This window comes from Lithobates pipiens, unplaced genomic scaffold (assembly GCF_037356315.1).
Source record: "Lithobates pipiens isolate NorthernLeopardFrog02 unplaced genomic scaffold, aLitPip1_a1.2 Scaffold_28, whole genome shotgun sequence".
NCBI lineage: Eukaryota > Metazoa > Chordata > Amphibia > Anura > Ranidae > Lithobates > Lithobates pipiens.
Window position 1 is genome coordinate 119092539 of NW_027507789.1, and position 12294 is coordinate 119104832.

The following is a 12294-nucleotide window of genomic DNA, read 5'->3' on the forward strand; positions in this document are numbered from 1 at the left end:
GTCCATGAGCCGGTCAACCGAACCGAGAGTCCAACATGTGTGAACATCCAGAGAATGAACCGTAGGGGGGGATCCAGGGACACCACTGATGGCCAGTCTACAGGGACGGAACCCACCAGGACGGCCAGGACTAAAGGTGCCCGGAATGGTCCATTTCCTGCCAATCAACGGATGACGGTCCTGAGATGCACACATCGATCACAAACCCATTTTGTTTTTCAAAGAGTTACACTCATCTGCAAGTGTCTATACCTCTTAATTATATATATCCATAATCCGGATCCATCGTCACAACTCAACTTACAAGGCCAGAGCGAAGCCATATTTCTTCAAACTGTTGCATTGGTGAAGTCTTTCAAACGACTTCCGGCATTTGAACACTTCACAAGGGGGGCTTTGTTGTGAATTCATAAAAAAAAAAAATAATAATAATAATAATAATAATAATAATACATTCATATTTCTGTCAAAGAGGTGAGATTGTTCAGGCCTTAGGAACAGATGATCTACAATTTTGCTATCATTGAACTATTACCCTCTTGAAGAACACAAAATACATGATCACTACATTAACTATTGAAAACTTTTACAAGCATGCATTGGGACAGAAACTCGCTGAAACAATGGTATCTTCTGTCACCAAACAAAAAGCTGTTTACTTATTTTGTTGGTTAGAGTGAGAAGGCCAAACTTGCATAAGTATTTATCACATGGAAATAACCCTTAACTAGAGAACCCCATTGTACGTAAGTAAAAGACTGTTTGGGTAGTACACAACCATGCAAATAGATAGGACAAGGTTTGGGTTATACTTTGGAGTACCTGTGACCAACAGCCATTAAACCTGAATGACCAGAACAAATATCCCATTGTCTCAGAAAGGGAGAGATCAATAAGCCAAGTATTCAGTGTTGTCCTAGCTTCTCATGAGACAATGGCTAAGATATGAAATGGAGATCTCCCCCACAGGGCAATAAGACACCTCTATTAGAAAAGTCAACAATGGGACTGTATGCATGAATGTTCACTGTTCAATTGAAGACACGACGAGGAAACATTGAAAATTGTGTATTTTTTTTTACATCATAATATACGTATATGAGAAGCCGGGATATGATATCTTACTATAGAGTTCATCTCAAAACCTGCTGTAAGATTCATATACCAGTATCATCCATATTTTTCTAAGCCATTTAAATTCTACATAGGTCACAACTGAGATCATAATTTTAGTATCTAAGATCTAAAGAACTTGGTCACAAAGAAATTATATATGAAAGTGTGATTATGTTTTAGCAACAAATTAGTATTATAAAAAACATAAATCATGATTAGAATTGTATAAGAATTTAACCTATGTTTAGATAAACAAATATTGATTGGATACCCAAATTACACATGTATCCATATAGATAATAATTGTATGTGATTTGTTTGATATATATCTAACCTGTGTCCTTTCTAAACGGACTAAAGATTAACAGATATACATTGATATGCATATATATCACCAATTTATGCAAGTGATTATTGTAAATTTATGTTAAAGCGTATTCTACATTATGCCATAATTCTTGAACACTCGAATATATTCGTTAGAACATATAAATAACGAACACATATTACAGAATTAGAAAAATATTCACTTAAAGAAATAAAACACCAAACATAGGTGAGACACCTGGTGGTGGAAGGTGCTATTACCTTAAAATCACGAGACTCCCGGGAAAGCTAACCATTAAGTCTGCCGGCCAATGAGGGGGGAACACATACCCTCTGGGCAGAACTTAGTATAATTTTATAATCCTTTTGTTGAAGAGGATATTTAAGAAACTAGAAAGAGGGAGGAGAAGAGGAAGCTCGAAGGAGAGCTGGGGGGAGAGAGTCAGGGGGAAGCTTAGGGACCCCCCCTGAGAAGGGACACTGGAAGACATGCATGAATACACATTTTACATTCATGAAGATCCCTGCTCCTTGGAATGTTGAAGCCACGGCAGCCATCTTAAAATTCCTGGTAACTAATACTCCACACTAATAGCCATATTGGAAATGGGTAAATATATGTTTATCATCTATTTTATGTTCTTTTAAATATTGATGTTTTTGAATATTCTATTATTGAAATACTTCTCCCGAATCAATAACCGCCTTTTAGATTTTTCTCTAAATTAAATTTTTCATAGATGCCAATTTTATTGACAAACAAATGTCTAATTTCACATTGTTAACCACTTACTTACCTGCAGTATAGTAACGGTTGGATGTGTGAAATACAGACATTCTGTTTAATTGTCAATTATCAAAAGGTTATTGATTCTACCGAGAAATGATAATGGTGATAATTGTGTCCAAGGTACTACTACGCCCAGTTTGAGGGTGTTCCCAGAAATTGTCAAAATGATCAAGTAATGTAATCTGTATTTTAATATTTCATGTAAATATTTTTTTCTGTCAACCAATAAATGTAACTATTTTGTATGATCACTCGTCTCCGTGAATACGTTTCACATATATAGACTGTGTCATATAGACTGATTCTGTATCTTAAAAATATCTTCGTAAAAAATTACTTAGTAAATATTGTGCGGGAAAATGTCCTTAAAAGCACAACAACATTGACACCAACTATAGGACATCATTTTAAATAACGAGTATCTTGTCATATGGATAACCGTTCTCAACAAAGGGATTATTCATTTGTGCGCCAATGACTCTTGGTATGTTATTTATATTTTAACCTATATTTTTCAGCCTATTTGGGTAGATATTCTAGACTTAAAATAGGTGGAGAAAAAAAAAAAAAAAAAAAAAACCCCAAACAGGAGGAGGAGTACTCCACTCAAATCTAATTGATGATTTGTCCAAAAATACTGCAGTGGACTCCATGGGGTGAGGGATTTCTTAAGTGACAGTAGCTACTCTACATGTAGCCAATTTGATTTTAATTTTCAAACCCTGGATGACAGTATATTTCTAGGGCTGGCTATACCTTATACATTTTTCTCTTTAATTCAAACAAGAATCTACCAAATAGATTGCTAAAATGTTTTCTCCCCAGAACCACAAGGATTCCCTTGGTATACAAGATCTGCTTGAAGATGTAAAACACACTTTCGACACACCTGAGAAGAGCTTGCGGGAAGAATTTGGACGAGGCCGAGATAAAAAAGAACCGCGTGGCATCATTGCATACAAAGACCTGAAGCATCCAAGTTCAGTCATGCCTTGTCAGTTTTGAGGCCAGGGGGAAGCATTGTCCTTACGGAGTCAGGAAGACAGCGGTGCATATTAAACCTAGTTTTATTTAAAGAACATTGTATAATGCTGTAAAACGACATAGTCCGAAAAAGAAATCCCCTGGTTGGTGGACTTAAGGCACAATAGGGTTTCTAAAAAGATTTAAAGTATAGTGTTTGTATATTTTCAAAAATATCCATTAGAAAAGTATAGAAGACATAAAAAGTGAAATATTTTTACATGTCTAAAACTAAAAGCCCATCATAAATATAATAGTCTATACTTCTTGCACCCGATGAGTTTCAGAGCACAGCATTGTCTCCTTCAGGGGTATTTAGCAAGAAGTTATATTTCTAGAATAGAATCATAAGCGAACAAAGTACACAATATTGACTAATAACTAGTGATACAGTATTTAGAAAACAGACTTAAAAACGCTTACAAATGCTGTGACGGTATAAATGACATTCCAGTAATGGTCTCTTTAAAAACCATACGAGGGCACAAATGTTTTCAAGTTCTCATCCAAGAAATCCTTGATAGTACAAGTATATAAGGGTGTCAATGTCAGACCCAAAATGGGTGATTGGATTGAAAGCTCACCGTTAACCAAAACCCCCTCCAAAAGGGGATGGAACTGTGAAGGGGCAAAAAAAAAAAAAAAAAAAGGGCCTGAGCAGGAAATAGCCCTGCGAAGTATAGAAAGAAAAACGACACACTCATTCAAGGCTCTTACTTACAGATCTGATACTGTGATGCATCTTCTATTCATGTGCCTGCCGTACATACATTTTAATTCCCCTTTCCCATCCCCTAGCACATTCACTCGTTAGAGCCTAGAAAAGACAGAATGAATGGAGTGACTTGTATAGCGCTACCTATGCAGACTGAATCGCCTCAGGGCATTTTCTTGCCACCAGAGTCCATCTGCGGCTTTGCATGGTCCTTTACCCTGTAAGGTCCTGACACGCTTACAAACACATACAACATTGACATACACATATTAAGGCCAATTTTTCTTTTTTTTTTTTTTTTTTTTTTTTTTTTTTTTTAAGACAAGGTCCAATTAACCTACAAGCATGTCTTTGGAAAGATCTATATAAAAACAGCATTTGGAGGATTCTCCTTTGGTCAGAGGATTTCAAAAGTACTTGGAGACATCTGAATCACAGAAATTCAGACGGCAGGAAAAATGTCAAATGTTACACAGAGCAGTCTTGATCCTCTTCTCAGGTTCTGACACTTGTGGCTCCCTCCTTTACAGAGAGCAAGCAGCTTGCTATGGTGACACTCGTGCAGACTCAATTCCAAGCCAACTCTGTGTCCCCATACATACAGCACAGGGCTGGGCACCATCCCTCTTCTCAGTGGCTGTGATTAACTGCAGCCAGAGCCATAAAAAAGGTTCCCACTTCTGTCACTGAGCCTAAAAAGGGAGAGCCAATGTGCACAATGCTGGATCTAGATAGGGCTCAGGTAATTTTAGGAGTGGCTGGGGAGAGCTACATGTTTTTACTTCAATGCACAGAAAGCATTATGGTGAAAACAAAAATTTCAGCCTTTAGAACCACTTTAAGATATTGATTTCTTCTCAGTTTTCAGGTGAACTTCGTGACCCGAAACCTTTCCATCATGGACAGCAAGGAGGTTTCTTTGAAGTGTATCGACCAGCCAGACAAGACCACTGAATTCTTTAAGCAACTAGAAGCAGAGTCCGTAGATCCACCATGCTCAACTATCTGGACAGCATTCTTCACATCTCCGAACCAAGATGCCTGGAGGATCCTTCCTCCAAACCAGCCGCCTCAAGATTTGTTTACCTTCTGAATGACATCCGGAAAAAGAAAGAAATCTGCCAATGGCAGAAAGCAAATGGGGTAGGCAAGATTGATGGCCATAAACATATTGTCTTTAGACAATTTATGCATTTTATTTTGCTAAATATGAAGACATTTTTTTTCCTCTTCCCCAGACACTCTGCTCAGGATCCAGAGGTGAGCAGAAGGATTCTCTTGCAAAACCTAATTTTCTTACCCTGATAGGTAGGGTGAACGAAGGACTTGAGCTTGAAGACAGACCGGATGACCATCCTTTACTACCTGGAAGCGCTACTGATGTTGCAGCATCTTCAGAGACCAGATGTCACTCAAAACATGAACGTGTGCGTTTATGAGGCAATAGAGTTTTACACCAAAATGTTGAAAAAAAGTGTCACAACATCTGTTTTGTTATCCTTCAGCAGGTACATGAATGGCTGTATTCAACCTTTTTTGTTAAAGACCTTCAACAAAGGGCACCACCGTCACCAGAGAGGGTGGGAAATTTCTGACTTCTGATGACCTCACTCAGTTCCATAAGAGACAAGTAAAATATAAAGTTTATCATGCAGCTATGCTGCTTATGCAAAATGACTATCAAAAGGTAACCAAAAAAACTTCAGTTGTATAACCATGTCAGACCTGAAAACAAATCTCTCATCCTTTAGATTTAACCTTCCTGCAGTTACTTACCAGCAGGCAAGGAATGCTTTTGAGTAGTGTGGTTTATCCCACTGCTATGACAAAGTGAAGGAGCTTCTGGAGGAATATTTTGGCAGTTTGAAAGGTGATGACATTCAGGGCAAGATTAAGGGCACAGAGCCAATCGAGTGGGGACTCAGGTAACTAACGTGAGGGGGCAACTGCTACCAAAACATTTGTACCTTAATGCAGGGTATGTATTAAGGTAAAACCTGTTTTTAGGCTTTATGTATATTGCTGATCGGAATCTAGACAGTCACCAAGTAAAAAATATTGATCATGTTACTGTTGCCAACAAAAATGTCTGTACAGAGTTGAGCTTTAACACTTGTATTAAAGTAGTTATCAAGCCAAAAATGAGCACTCATTTAATTGAGCGTGGTGCACATCTACAGCTCTTCTCTCCCCTCTCTGCTTAGACTTTTCCAGAGGCACTCAAAGCCATTGGCTCCCACTACTGTCAAATCCAGAGATGGAGTACTTTCTATAGACAGCAGTGCTCGGGAGCAAGCCTGCATAAATGCCCCCATAGGACGTGGCTTCTCACGTGAGAACAGTACAGATGAGGAGCCAGGAATGCCAGTTGGGTACCTGAGAAAATGAGGAATGGTAAGAAAAAGTGGAAACCTGTTTTTTGTTGCATTTTTTTTGCTGGCTCCCTGGATAGGCAAGTGTCCTTATTAAAAATAAAAGTCAGCAGCTACAGGAGTTTTTTTTTTTTTTTTTCAAAGTCAGCAGCTACAAAAAGTGGCTGGAACTATATTCTATTCTTGCATTATAAAACACAAGGTCCTCTGCTTTCAGGAGGTTTCAAGAGGAATCCTCCCACGGAAGAGCAGGTAACAACTTTTGCTCAAACACAGGGATGGACAACATCCTGGAAAGCTGGAAACCCACCATGGACAGGGAGGTTTAGGAAGTAGAATCACCTCACAAGACTGGAAGGGGCTTGCCATCGTAGAAGACCATGTTGGAAACACTGGTTAGACGGTCTTCACAACATCACCCTTCAAGAAAGCCCAGGTGGTCTGTGACCACCATGGACCAATCATATCACATGGAAGAGGAGAGGTGCATGAGAATGCCATGGCAACAGGTAAGATTGAGGTTGGTAAAACATGGTATCAGATTGACACATGTGATGACCTGACAGATTCTGTACACTACACTTCTCCCCCTGCTGTCAATCACAGCCAGTGAGAATGGAGCAGGGGTTTGGGGGGGGGGTGAGCCTGAACCATGCACTGTGTCCAAGCTTGAACGTGCACACACATAGCTGTCTTGGAAGCCAACATGCACAAGTGCCTCCAAAGCAAGCGGCCCCAAAAGAAGGGGACCTGCACAGAGCAGGCAAGTATAACCAATGTTTTTTTATTTTATTTTATTTTTTAAGAAAAGTGTTCTTTTGAAAATCACTTTCAGGGGGTCAAAAACCCAGTCAGTGTACCACCTGAAAGGGTTCAAGTGGTAAATATGGAAGTGAAGTTCAGTGTATTCAATTAAACCAGCACATGGATAACAGTGGGTGTTTAAGAGTTGGTCATATAGACTATTCTATGGCACTGATTGATACAGGTTTTAAACTTCTTGGCAGAAAAACTGCATGTTTGAATATTTTTATACATTTCATTTATTCAACAGCATTTGTATTTGTTTTATGGATAAGGATATTTTGATATGTGTGTTTTGAGTTGCTGATTTTTCTGATTGAGAGATACATTTATTTTTGTCTGTTTATTATTAGCAATTTGCCACTTATTTAAATTTGGCAGGTGAGATGGGCTTTTTTTGTTGAGGATAGGAAGAACAGTCAGAAGCTGTGTGTTCATGGCAAGAACATCCCATGTCCCAGTCATCCCTCCCTACCAACAACTTTTGGGAGAAAGATCAACCACTCAAGAAAGGGGCCAAACCAGAAGCCTCGGCTGAGTTACTGGAACGATGGCACCACCCCGTTTCTTCTGTTAGTGGCCAAAGAAGATCTTGCTGTTGGCACTGAGCTGAAGTAGGACTACGGGTCACAAAGAGCTCCTTCAGATGGGAAGGGGCAGATGTTGACTGGTTAACTACATAACCCAGCTGACACCTGCCTCTACGCTACCGGTAGCAGGGTGACCTCTGGGGTAAGATTTTTTTTTTCCTGCTCCTCCAAAACTGCCCTTCAGCTATTCTCCAAACATTGCATTTTTTCTCCTTCAACCTTGCTCATTTCTGTCCTACTAAAGTCTTCTCTTTACATCTTACCCTGCCTACTCTGACTTACCATTTTGACTCTTCCAGTATCCCTTGTTTGTCTTTTCGCTTCTTGAATTGACATGCATTTATAAAAACCTCTCATTGTATTTTCCCCCTTATTGCATCACTGTGAGCTGTGCATCAGTGTCACAATAAAAAGGAACCATAACAAGTTTTTTGCTGGGTAACAGTTAACAGTGGATATCTGCATAAGTGCTTTACAGCCATTGATGCGACTTGAGCTTACCGATCAGGCAAAAAAGGTTTTTTTTTTTTTTTTTTTTTTTTTTAATCAGGAGCAATGTTTTTCACAAGCCATAATATGACCCAGGCAACAGCTTGGATAAGACCGACTTGTGGGTTTGGCCATTTAAGCGTTTAAAGCCTTGAGTCTCATTAGCATTTAAAGTGGGGGAAGCTGTCCCGATGGGAGAAAACAGTTATTACTAGCAGCTATAGCAGAATCTGATTGCGCGGTCAACTTGGTACATTCAGCCTGCCCATCAAACCATATATGGCCAGCCTTAGCCAACATGTAGGATTGGCATCTTTCATTTGCTTCTGGTATACATCTATTCCAACAGAAAACTGACAAAAGACAGAAGAGAATTCTACAGCAGTGAGCTGGAAACAAACATTTGAATAAGGACATGGTGCTAGAAAGACGTACTTATGCGAACCTTGTGTGGTTTAACATTCGTTATATAATGTAATGGCTGAGATGCATCAAGTTATTATATTTTTCCTGTAGAGTTCAGCTATGGAGTCATCACTTCAGGAGAGCGTTTCTCGCTTTCCCCCCCCCCCCCCCTCCCAACAGTAAAGGTTAATTAAATTATTCTATCCAGTGGAGAGCTGAAGTTAAACTTATGTTGAAAATTTTCTGAACAATGGTGCCGTGCCACCTTACACAAAACCAGCTGACAATGGTCAAATATTTGTTTTAAGATCCAAATAAAGCCTTTGATTAAAAGGAAAAGCTTTGTTTCAAAGGGTGAGATCACCTACCAAGAACCCAATGTTGACTCAGCTTTCCCTAGGACAATGACTGAGCTGCGAGGACACCAGAACAGTCACAAATATCTGACCAGTCTACAATGAATAGGGTCTAAAAATGCCTATACAAAAAGGAGGAATTGTTTGTACAGCTATACCCTTACCTAAACCTTCATTTAGCCTGTCCGAGGTTCATTTAAAAACGCTTTAGGAAAACATTTAAATCCTGTATACATGTGGCATTTTAAATATATATCTGATTATAATTCAAATTCTATTAGCGTCCAGAACACAACCATGATTTTAGTACCCACTGACCCAATGGCGAATTTGTCATAAAGTAAAAATATTTTGATATAGAACAAAGAATTGTGTTAAGATACCCATCATTCTTATAAAGACATTGAAACCGTGACCACATCTATTGTCCCAAGACAAATAGGTCTTCAAAAGCATATGCAGGAGTCATGCATTTGTCCATATAAATCAATTTTTATAATGCGTATATTGTACCAGTTGCTGGGGTCTCTGAATAATAGATACACATCATTAACCCCAATATTTTAGGTAGATGCTCATTATGAAAGAGAACATAGGTTCTCTTAATAGTTCAGAGAACATTTTTTCTGCCCTCAGAACACCTAGTGGCTGAAGATATTACCTGAGCTAACCAGGTAAATCATTAGCATTCACCAACCAATGGAGAATAAGCCAAATCTTCTGGGCTGAGCTTATGATAATTTTATGAGCTTATTGTCCTAGGTGGTATAAAGGATGTGAGGGCCATAGAGTGGATCACAGACACGCCAGATACACCCCCTAGACGATCAAGAAACCCTTATAATTGACCACTCCCATCTTGTTGTACCTTTTTATTGGAAGTACTTCTAATTTGTTGGATATCTTCCCCTTCTAAACTATTGGTAAGATACAGACCAAATATTAATCAATTTTGCTCTCAAAATTGCAGAGATTGTATTTTACAGTTTACCGTTTTAGTGGCAACCTTATGTACAGCGTGTAGGGTAGTCTTATATCAATCATTTGGCCATATCGATTGTCTAGGCCATGTGCATTGAAGCGGTGTTTGGGGGAATTCAGATGTAAATACAGGTTTATAACAATTTAAATGACTGTGGTCCTGGGAAAAGTATTGCCCCATTCAATTAAGTAGCTCTGTTGGATTAATATTTTTCAAATTGACAATATTTGTTTACTCCTTAGACATGCTTTGTATTCCTTCCGGCTGGAGAAATTCAGAGGAATGTTTCCCCGAACTACAAGGGATATTGTGTTCTTGAACTTAAAGCAATAAAGCATGTTGTATAACATAGCAAGAAGGGATCATGAATCTAGTTCATCTAGAAACAGCCAGGATGGTTAAAAAAAAAAAAAAAAAAAAAAAAAAAAAGTACTAGGCGGAAATATTATACAAATGTAGAATCCTTGTATCAATTTTTCTTGCTTTTGCCTTTTAAATCAGGCAATATTTTGTCACCACAAGATGGCCTCCAAACAGTATGACATGGTAACTGCTGATTGGACACTGGGCCATTTAAAATGACTGGGATAATCCATGTCATACGCCTTGAAAGAGCATGGCTATGTGTGAAATGCATCGAAGATGGTAGCGCCAGACTAACCTCATGCTCTGCCATACGCCCCAGCAACTTTGTGCGGCTTTGCCACACTGTCATCTTCCTCTGCTTTCTATGGACAAGTCTGCTGCTGTTTTTTTAACTCACGAGCCACTGTAGTTAATTTCCCAGTCAGCTAATCAGCAACTCCTATGCACAATCAGGACATTACAGATCACACCAGCACAGCGCCGCATGTATACTTTTCAAATTTCAACGAATACAGCAGCATTCATCTTAGCGATGCCTGTGGAAGCTCTTATCGGACTGAATGGAGACAGCCTTAGAAACTACAACGGAGTGGTGAGAGCCTCTGGGCTGTATCAAGTGTTTTCCATCCCTTCCCATACCCATTCCCTCTTACCAATGAAATGAACACCGAGATCTACTCAAATATACTGTGCACCCATCAGCTGTGTTATTGTGCCCAATATTTGCAGTGCTGCATGAATCACTGTGCTTAAGAACTTGTTCATCTCATTTTGTGATCGCCCGGTCTCAGATCCAGGACGCTCATCTATGCTTAACATTTGATCAGCTGCATCTTAGATCTGGGACATTTATCTATGCATTACATTTGACCAGCCTACAATTACCATCATATCTTTGATAAAACTTTACATTTTTCAACTCTCCAGGTTTTCCCATCAACTAATGGACACTGCTCCCAATATTTATTCTTTAATGTATCTCTAGCCATGAGTATATCCAGGTTCTATATTAGCCATGCGAGACACACATTTTTTGGCTTAATACCAAAGCAGCACCATAGAATAGCATTGTGTGCTGGGTGTGCATAGGGTTTTAAGTTCTGGCGCCATTTTGACAAACGTTGTCTACTTGTACATGCATTTTTTTTTATTGTTGGGTATTTGGTTAAATTATTCAATTTTTCTGTAATTTTAGTGTGTTTTAACATGCCATTTAAAAGATCAAAAAACATTGTTCGATATTTTCAAATGATACAACATGGTGGATGCTCCTCATTGCATTCTTGGGATCTGTACATCCCAACCCCCTTTTCTATATTCCAGGGATGTTAATACTGCCCCAGCTGTAGCCACCTCAAACCTGAGCAAGGCTACTGGGCCTCAGAAAAACTTAAGTTGACTATGGTGTAACCCAATATATTTGTAAAAGATTAGACTTGGGGGCAATTTAGAAACATTTAAGAGAAAAAAAAGAACCGGGCCAGAGGTTAAGTGATACTTTTTTTTTTTTTTTTGAAGATGGTCAGGTTTGACGATTATGGCGTTTGCTAGCACAAAAGAAACAAAAAATAAAACACACGAGACTGGCTCATTATGGAGTCTTTGCCAATCTTGTGGTTTTTGTGTAATGAAGTTGCCAAACAAATGGCTAGCTGCCATAACCCGCAATATCCTCTTCTTCAGCAGGTGGTCCACTACAAGCTAAAAGTGGTCTGTGTTGGATTCAACACAAGATCATTTATCAGTGGTGGGAGAGCAGCCCCCCCCCCCCCCCCAACCCGGTTCAATCCACAGTGACGAATCCAATCACATGTCTCCTGTCAGGTATGGAGATGAGTGAGGGGAAAATGGGCCCCCACCCGTCTCAATACAACTGCTAAGCTGAAGCGATGGCAAAATGTCACTTCCACCCACAGCTCTTAAAGAGATTAAAGAAGTGTGTGTGTGTAATAAATATAA